Source organism: Zophobas morio, unplaced genomic scaffold (assembly GCF_036711695.1).
Source record: "Zophobas morio isolate AGI-343-1 ecotype UQ-CSIRO unplaced genomic scaffold, CSIRO_AGI_Zmor_V1 ptg000022l, whole genome shotgun sequence".
NCBI classification, from domain to species: domain Eukaryota; kingdom Metazoa; phylum Arthropoda; class Insecta; order Coleoptera; family Tenebrionidae; genus Zophobas; species Zophobas morio.
In genome coordinates, this window is record NW_026972127.1 from 10,057,358 (window position 1) to 10,066,978 (window position 9,621).

The following is a 9,621-nucleotide window of genomic DNA, read 5'->3' on the forward strand; positions in this document are numbered from 1 at the left end:
AGAGGTCCAACAAATAATTTTAGAGGTACAACAAGAAATTTCAGAGGTTCAACAAGTAATTTTAGAGGATCAGCAAATAACTTCAGAGGTCATGATAGAAGGTACACTAGAGATAATAGTAGGCGGAATCAATCAGCGTTTCGTATGAATGCATCAGTTAAACGAGAAGTTGAAAGAGAAAATTCGGAAAATCAGTTTTTTCGAGTCTAAAATTGTTGATAGTGAAACTAATGATACAATAGTGTTAAGTATGAATGCAGTGAACTTTGTGCGAGTAAATTATCGCGGGAAAGAATTAAAATTTTTGCTAGATACAGGTGCAACAGTTAGTGTAATTTTTCAAAATTCTATTGCGCAAGATGAGGTTATTGATCAAACACGGAAAATTAAAATACACGGTATTGCTGGTTCGACAGTTTCGCAAGGTTCGGTACAATTATTGCTTAGTTTTAACAATGTTGAAATGCAACAGGAATTTTTGTTGATGAGGGAGTTTGAATGTGGAATGAATGGTGTAATCGGTGCTGACTTTTTCATAAAACATGATGCAATTATCAATTACGAAAAGAATGAATTTTCCTTTTGGAGTAATGACCGGAAAGTTTTTATTCCAATTGAATCGCAATGCGAATTTTATACAGAAATTCCAAGCAGATGCGAAATTATCAAATATTGTTATGTCGAGAATAATGACGACTATGTGGTCCTTCCTGATGAAATATGCGAAGGAGTTTACATAGCCGGAAGTATAGTCTGCGCTAGAGATAACTTGATACCTGTGAAAATATTAAACGTTAGAGACGGTAATGTTAAACTGAAAAATTTTCGACCGAAATTAGAGAAAGCAACCAATTATCACATTTGTGAAGCAAAAGAAACTATGCAATCGGTTTCGCGAGTTGACAAATTATTGAAGTTGTTAAAAACTGACGACTTAAATAATGAAGAAAAAATCTCTATTCAAAAAATTTGTGCCAAATATTCCGATGTATTTTTGTTAGAAGGTGATGAACTGACAGTTACTAATATTTATAAACAAAGCATAAGGTTACAAAGTAATGCGACTCCAGTTTACACTAAGCCGTATCGGTTACCACATGCACAAAAAGACGAAATACATCAACAGGTCGGTAAAATGTTAAAAGACGGAATTATCGAAGAAGCTAGGTCAGAATGGTCCGCCCCTTTGCTAATCGTACCTAAAAAATCCGCAGATAATTGTATCAAGAAATGGAGAATAGTCATTGATTATCGGAAATTAAATAAACAAATTCAAGATGAGAAATTCCCATTACCTTGCATTACAGAAATTTTGGATTCTTTGTCTGGTGCAATGTATTTTTCACATCTTGATTTATCACAAGGTTATTATCAAATTGAACTAGATGAGGCAAGTCGTCCTTGTACCGCGTTTCTTACAAACCAAGGGCAATATCAGATGAAACGACTGCCGATGGGTCTTAAAATTAGTCCATCTGCGTTTTCACGAGCAATGACAATCGCAATGGCGGGATTAAATTACACTAGTTGTCTCGTCTATATGGATGATATTGTAATTTTTGGGAACAACCTACTAAATCATAATAAAAATCTAGTTAAAGTTTTGGGAAGATTAAGACAAGTAAAATTACGGATTAATCCAAATAAATGCGAATTCCTAAAGAAAGAAATTTTATACTTAGGTCATGTAATCTCAGCAACCGGAATTTCCCCGGATCCCGAAAAAATTCGTGTTATTCAAAATTATCCGGTGCCAAAGGATGCGAAAGAAACGAAAAGATTTGTAGCTTTTGCGAATTATTACACTGGCCTACACACATTTTGGTGCCTAGAATTTTAGACCTGATTTTAAATATGTCTTATCAAATGATATCAAAATTGCTACTTATTTTTCTGTATCAGCTCTTGTTTACGAGATAGAAAAAAAAATGCATTTTTACAGAACTACCGGTTTATTTTCAATTTATACTTCGAGAAATTGTCTTTTAAGTGATTTTGTCGGACAGTCAAACCGGATATTTGTAAAATGTTCCCTTGGAACTTTGAACACGCTATATTTCTGGAATAAGCACACCCAGATCTAAATCCCAAAATTTTTTGTAGATTTTTAGATTTTTTCAAAATGACGATTTTCCAATATGAAATTTTTGATCAATTCTGAAAATAATCGAAACCGATTTTATAATTTTTGAAACATTCTAATTTGAGGCCGAATATTTTTGAATTCGGACTTCAAATGAACCAAAAAAAATAATAATTTTCGCAAATTTTCATTTCGTTTAAAACATCTACAATACTTTATTGAAAGAATTTTTGTAAAAACAAAAACAATATGTACAAGCTAGCTTTTCAAAAAAGTTTTAGTTCGTTAATAAGATCAAAGGTTAGTTGTTTAGTAGTTAATAGTTCCGTTGGTTCTCGTTGTTCGTTTTCATATTGTAAACACTTATTCTTTTATATTTCCTGTCATTGGGTTAAGTATCTAAAGCAAAGAAATTATTATTATTATTATCATTTTCTGAATGGGTTAAATAGGTCTTTCTGCTGAAGATACATTGGGATATTTCCATTAGTGTCGATTGTTTTTGTTGATGCCCACTATATTGGTCATACAAAAATAACAGTCGTCATGATGATTTTTTTGTTCTTGCCAAATCATAGGTACTCCAAACTTCATACACTTACGTGTTCCTTTCACCCATTGTCGCAAATGTTCAATGCACATTTCACATGCACTATGAGGCACCCACGGTTTATCTTGGTTCCGTATTTAGATACCGTAGTTAGGAAAATACAAGCGGATCACAGAGTCCGTAATCGATTTTCGCTGATTATTGAATATGTATTCACCACAAACGTAACAAAACATATCAGGGTTGTTCATACAACGTCTAAACTTACTAGCCATAATGAAATAAGTAGATACATTTTATCTGTGCTCTTGTAAGATTGACTGTTTCGAACAAAACCGGGAAAAAAATGAAAATGAGGATGGTAGGCACACAAGAGCTGATGGGTTGAAATGACAAATGTCAATATACTGTACTGTACCTATCTTATGGATGACAAATACAAAAAACGCTGCACCAAAATTTTTTTTGTTTTTTGTAGGCCTGTGTTATCGACGATACATAAAAAATTTTGCATACATAGCAGTTCCGTTAAATAGGTTAGCAAAGAAAGGTGTAAAGTTCGAATGGAACGATGACTGTCAGAAAGCTTTTGAAACATTAAAAAACAGTTTGATGACCCCACCAATTTTAGAATATCCAAATTTTTCAAAGGAAAATATTTTTAATTTAAAAACAGACACATCGGGTTCAGCGATAGGTGCAGTATTAACAAATGCAAATGACAAACCTGTAGCATATGCCAGTAGAACGCTCAATAAAGGAGAAAAAAATTACTGTACCATTGAGAAAGAACTTTTGGCAATAGTTTGGGGTGTTAAATACTTTCGACCGTATTTGTACGGGAGAAAATTCATTATTCAGACAGATCACAGACCCTTAGTATATCTTTTCGGAATGACAAATCCTTCCAGTAGGTTGACGAAATTTAGGTTAATTTTGGAAGAGTACGATTTTGATGTTGTATATATAAAAGGTAAAGATAATGTAACAGCGGATGCCTTATCAAGAATAGAAATTAGTTCTAATGAAATCAAATCAATGAGTCACCAAGTTTTTTGTACAATGAATGTATTAACAAGAGCGCAAAGTAAAGCTAAAAGTAAGACCTGCGAGAACAATGAATCAGTTTCATCCGAAAGGACTGATCACCCTGGCGTGGTGGAATTGATAAAACAACCTGAAAATTTTTTCGAGTTGCGTCCTATTTATAAAACCGAATTTGACAAAATACTTGCAAGTAAAACAAAAATGTCCAACACGTGTTCTATTTATAAAAGTCATAATTTAATTGTCGACAATGAATCAGATGTTATTTATATGAAATGGGATATTCGATCGGCGTCAGCACTAAGTGAGACGTTGAGAGTACTCAAAGATATTGTTATGAAATATAAGATTCCGGAACTAGTAGTAATTGAAAATAAAAGAGATGCATCATCATCATTTCTGCGTGAAATAATGACTAGAGTTAACGAAGTAAGGTTCAGAAATTTAAAAATAAGCGTAATTAAAGACGTTCAAAGAATAGATGACTTAGAAGCGAGACAAATAATTCTTAACGACTTTCATATATTGCCTACAGGAGGTCACGCCGGTATAAACCGAATGTATAACAATGTAAGGAAGTATTTTTTTTGGACAAAATTACGGAAAGACGTTGAGGAATTTGTAAAGAAATGCGATTCTTGTCAGAGGTATAAGCATGGAAAACACAATTTAGAACCAATGGCGATTACAACAACAGCCTATTCGGCATTTCAAAAAATCTTTTTAGATATAGTAGGACCTTTAGAGCAAGACGTTCAAAATAATCGGTACATATTAACAATACAGTGTGAATTGAGTAAGTTTGTTGAAGCGTATCCAATACCAAATAAAGAAGCCGTTACCGTAGCAGAATCATTCGTTCAAAATTTTATTTTAAGGTATGGTATTCCACAAGAAATTGTTACAGATCAAGGTACAGAATTCTTATCGTCAACTTTCAAAGAGGCTTGTAAAGTATTAGGAATAAAACAATTGAATTCGACAGCGTATCACCACGAAACGTTAGGTGCGTTAGAAAATTCCCACAAACACTTAGGTGCGTATCTAAGAATACAAGTGGCAAAACATCCAAATAGTTGGGGTTCATGGGTTTCATTCTGGTGTTTTTCGTACAACAATAGCGTGCATAGCGAAACACGGTACACACCGTTCGAGTTAGTATTTGGACAAACGTGTCGACTGCCATCGAATGTGCTTACTCGGACGGATCCTCTGTATAGTTTCGACGATTATCCATTAGAGTTAAAATATAGACTTCAGACCGCATGTAATGACGCTAGAAACAAATTACTTTTGTCAAAAGAAAAAAGGAAAAAATTGTACGATAGTCAAATTTCAAAAATTGTAAGATATCCAACTGGTTCGAAAATTATGTTACGAAACAATGTAGGAAATAAGAGTGAGCCAGTGTATAAAGGACCATATACTGTAGTTGTAGACAAGGCACCAAATGTTGTAATTAATATAGGTAATAAATTAATAGAAGTACATAAGAATAGAGTTAAGAAGTATCATGAATAATGTAAGGAAAAATTTTTTTTTGGAACGTGAGAACATGAAAAAAAAATTTTTCTCCCGACCGGGGGAGGTGTAATGGAATGAGTAAGTGTCAATTCGTTAGTCAGCAAATGCTTGTCCATTGCAAGGAACTAGGTCATCAATAGTGTATAAAAGTGTAAGTGATAGCTAAAACAAGAGAGTGTTAAGTCTGGGTTTGTAGTGGTAATATGGGTAAATAAATTGATAATAAATATGTATTGGTGTTATTAACCTACCACCGTCGGGACTATTAGAGAGGACATCACAGTAAAATTCGACCATCAGTTCAGATTCCTCAGGCAGCTACAAAAGCACAAGGAGCGAGAGAAAGCAAAAGAGTCTATTCATACCCTCCCTCCGTGCTGATTCCAAAAATATAGGCTGTTCATGGTCGCGGAGCGACATTTTCGAAAAAATCGGTACGAAAAGCCTAATTTATCGAATTTTCAAAAATTTCGATATTTCAACCGTCGATTCTGGAAAAACGGTTGCAGCTATCAAAGAATCGAGGCCGGAAGTGAGTTCTAGAGCTCGAAATCTACAAGAAAATGTACTCAGTTAGGTTTCGAAAATGTCAAAATTTCGGCGAAATTTGAAGAAGGGGGGACCATTGGAAAATTTTCACTTTTGAAAAAGTCGTTTAAAAATTCTGAAAAAATTCAGGGACGTAGATCTCGACGTGCTGATTCCAAAAATATAGGCTGTTGATGGTCGCGGAGCGACATTTTCGAAAAAATCGGTACGAAATGCCTAATTTATCTAATTTTCAAAAATTTCGATATTTCAACCGTCGATTCTGGAAAAACGGTTGCAGCTATCAAAGAATCGAGGCCGGAAGTGAGTTCTAGAGCTCGAAATCTACAAGAAAATGTACTCAGTTAGGTTTCGAAAATGTCAAAATTTCGGCGAAATTTGAAGAAGGGGGGACCATTGGAAAATTTTCACTTTTGAAAAAGTCGTTTAAAAATTCTGAAAAAATTCAGGGACGTAGATCTCGACGTGCTGATTCCAAAAATATAGGCTGTTGATGGTCGCGGAGCGACATTTTCGAAAAAATCGGTACGAAAAGCCTAATTTATCGAATTTTCAAAAATTTCGATATTTCAACCGTCGATTCTGGAAAAACGGTTGCAGCTATCAAAGAATCGAGGCCGGAAGTGAGTTCTAGAGCTCGAAATCTACAAGAAAATGTACTCAGTTAGGTTTCGAAAATGTCAAAATTTCGGCGAAATTTGAAGAAGGGGGGACCATTGGAAAATTTTCACTTTTGAAAAAGTCGTTTAAAAATTCTGAAAAAATTCAGGGACGTAGATCTCGACGTGCTGATTCCAAAAATATAGGCTGTTCATGGTCGCGGAGCGACATTTTCGAAAAAATCGGTAGGAAATGCCTAATTTATCGAATTTTCAAAAATTTCGATATTTCAACCGTCGATTCTGGAAAAACGGTTGCAGCTATCAAAGAATCGAGGCCTGAAGTGAGTTCTAGAGCTCGAAATCTACAAGAAAATGTACTCAGTTAGGTTTCGAAAATGTCAAAATTTCGGCGAAATTTGAAGAAGGGGGGACCATTGGAAAATTTTCACTTTTGAAAAAGTCGTTTAAAAATTCTGAAAAAATTCAGGGACGTAGATCTCGACGTGCTGATTCCAAAAATATAGGCTGTTGATGGTCGCGGAGCGACATTTTCGAAAAAATCGGTACGAAATGCCTAATTTATCGAATTTTCAAAAATTTCGATATTTCAACCGTCGATTCTGGAAAAACGGTTGCAGCTATCAAAGAATCGAGGATGGAAGTGAGTTCTAGAGCTCGAAATCTACAAGAAAATGTACTCAGTTAGGTTTCGAAAATGTCAAAATTTCGGCGAAATTTGAAGAAGGGGGGACCATTGGAAAACTTTCACTTTTGAAAAAGTCGTTTAAAAATTCTGAAAAAATTCAGGAACGTAGATCTCGACGTGCTGATTCCAAAAATATAGGCTGTTCATGGTCGCGGAGCGACATTTTCGAAAAAATCGGTAGGAAATGCCTAATTTATCGAATTTTCAAAAATTTCGATATTTCAACCGTCGATTCTGGAAAAACGGTTGCAGCTATCAAAGAATCGAGGTCTGAAGTGAGTTCTAGAGCTCGAAATCTACAAGAAAATGTACTCAGTTAGGTTTCGAAAATGTCAAAATTTCGGCGAAATTTGAAGAAGGGGGGACCATTGGAAAATTTTCACTTTTGAAAAAGTCGTTTAAAAATTCTGAAAAAAAAAGTCCGCTTTCACTTCTTCGATTACTCCCTTGGTTTTTCCAGAATCGTCCTTTGAAGTGAATAGTCATAGTTACTCCCCCCCAAACAAATTTGCATTTTTCTCGCTTATTTGAAGAGATCCGGCAAAAGCGAATATGTAATCGTAATCCTGAGGAAATTCCGCGTCATATGACACCCCATCGGAGTGTCATAGTTACTCCCACCGAAGAATCATAGTTACTCCCACCGGAGAATCATAGTTACTCCCATCGGAGAATCATAGTTACTCCCACCGAGGAATCATAGTTACTCCCACCGGAGAATCATAGTTACTCCCACCGGGGAATCATAGTTACTCCCGCCGTAGAATCATAGTTACTCCCACCGGAGAATCATAGTTACTCACACCGGAGAATCATAGTTACTCCCACCGGTGAATCATAGTTACTCCCACCGAAGAATTATAGTTACTCCCACCGGAGAATCATAGTTATTCCCACCGGAGAATCATAAGCGAATATGTAATCGTAATCCTGAGGAAATTCCGCATCATATGACACCCCATCGGAGTGTCATAGTTACTCCCACCGAGGAATCATAGTTACTCCCACCGGAGAATCATAGTTACTCCCACCGGGGAATCATAGTTACTCCCACCGAAGAATCATAGTTACTCCCACCGGAGAATCATAGTTATTCCCACCGGAGAATCATAGTTACTCCCACCGGAGAATCATAGTTACTCCCACCGGGGAATCATAGTTACTCCCACCGAAGAATCATAGTTACTCCCACCGGAGAATCATAGTTATTACCACCGGAGAATCATAAGCGAATATGTAATCGTAATCCTGAGGAAATTCCGCGTCATATGACACCCCATCGGAGTGTCATAGTTACTCCCACCGAAGAATCATAGTTACTCCCACCGGAGAATCATAGTTACTCCCACCGGGGAATCATAGTTACTCCCACCGAAGAATCATAGTTACTCCCACCGGAGAATCATAGTTATTCCCACCGGAGAATCATAGTTCCTCCCACCGAAGAATCATAGTTACTCCCACCGGAGAATCATAGTTACTCCCACCGGAGAATCATAGTTACTCCCACCGGAGAATCATAGTTACTCCCGCCGGGGAATCATAGTTACTCCCACCGGAGAATCATAGTTACTCCCGCCGGGGAATCATAGTTACTCCCACCGGAGAATCATAGCTACTCCCACCGGAGAATCATAGTTACCCCCACCGGAGAATCATAGTTACTCCCACCGGAGAATCATAGTTACTCCCACCGGAGAATCATAGTTACTCCCGCCGGGGAATCATAGTTACTCCCACCGGAGAATCATAGTTACTCCCACCGGAGAATCATAGTTACCCCCACCGGAGAATCATAGTTACTCCCACCGGAGAATCATAGTTACTCCCACCGGAGAATCATAGTTACTCCCACCGGAGAATCATAGTTACTCCCGCCGGGGAATCATAGTTATTCCCACCGGAGAATCATAAGCGAATATGTAATCGTAATCCTGAGGGAATTCCGCGTCATATGACACGCCATCGGAGTGTCATAGTTACTCCCACCGAAGAATCATATTTACTCCCACCGGAGAATCATAGTTACTCCCACCGGAGAATCATAGTTACTCCCACCGGAGAATCATAGTTATTCCCACCGGGGAATCATAGTTACTCCCGCCGTAGAATCATAGTTACTCCCACCGGAGAATCATAGTTACTCCCACCGGAGAATCATAGTTACTCCCACCGGGGAATCATAGTTACTCCCACCGAAGAATCATAGTTACTCCCACCGGAGAATCATAGTTATTCCCACCGGAGAATCATAAGCGAATATGTAATCGTAATCCTGAGGAAATTCCGCGTCATATGACACCCCATCGGAGTGTCATAGTTACCCCCACCGGAGAATCATAGTTACTCCCACCGGAGAATCATTGTTACTCCCACCGGGGAATCATAGTTACTCCCGCCGTAGAATCATAGTTACTCCCACCGGAGAATCATAGTTACTCCCACCGGAGAATCATAGTTACTCCCACCGGGGAATCATAGTTACTCCCACCGGAGAATCATAGTTACTCCCACCGGAGAATCATAGTTACTCCCACCGGAGAATCATAGTTATTCCCAC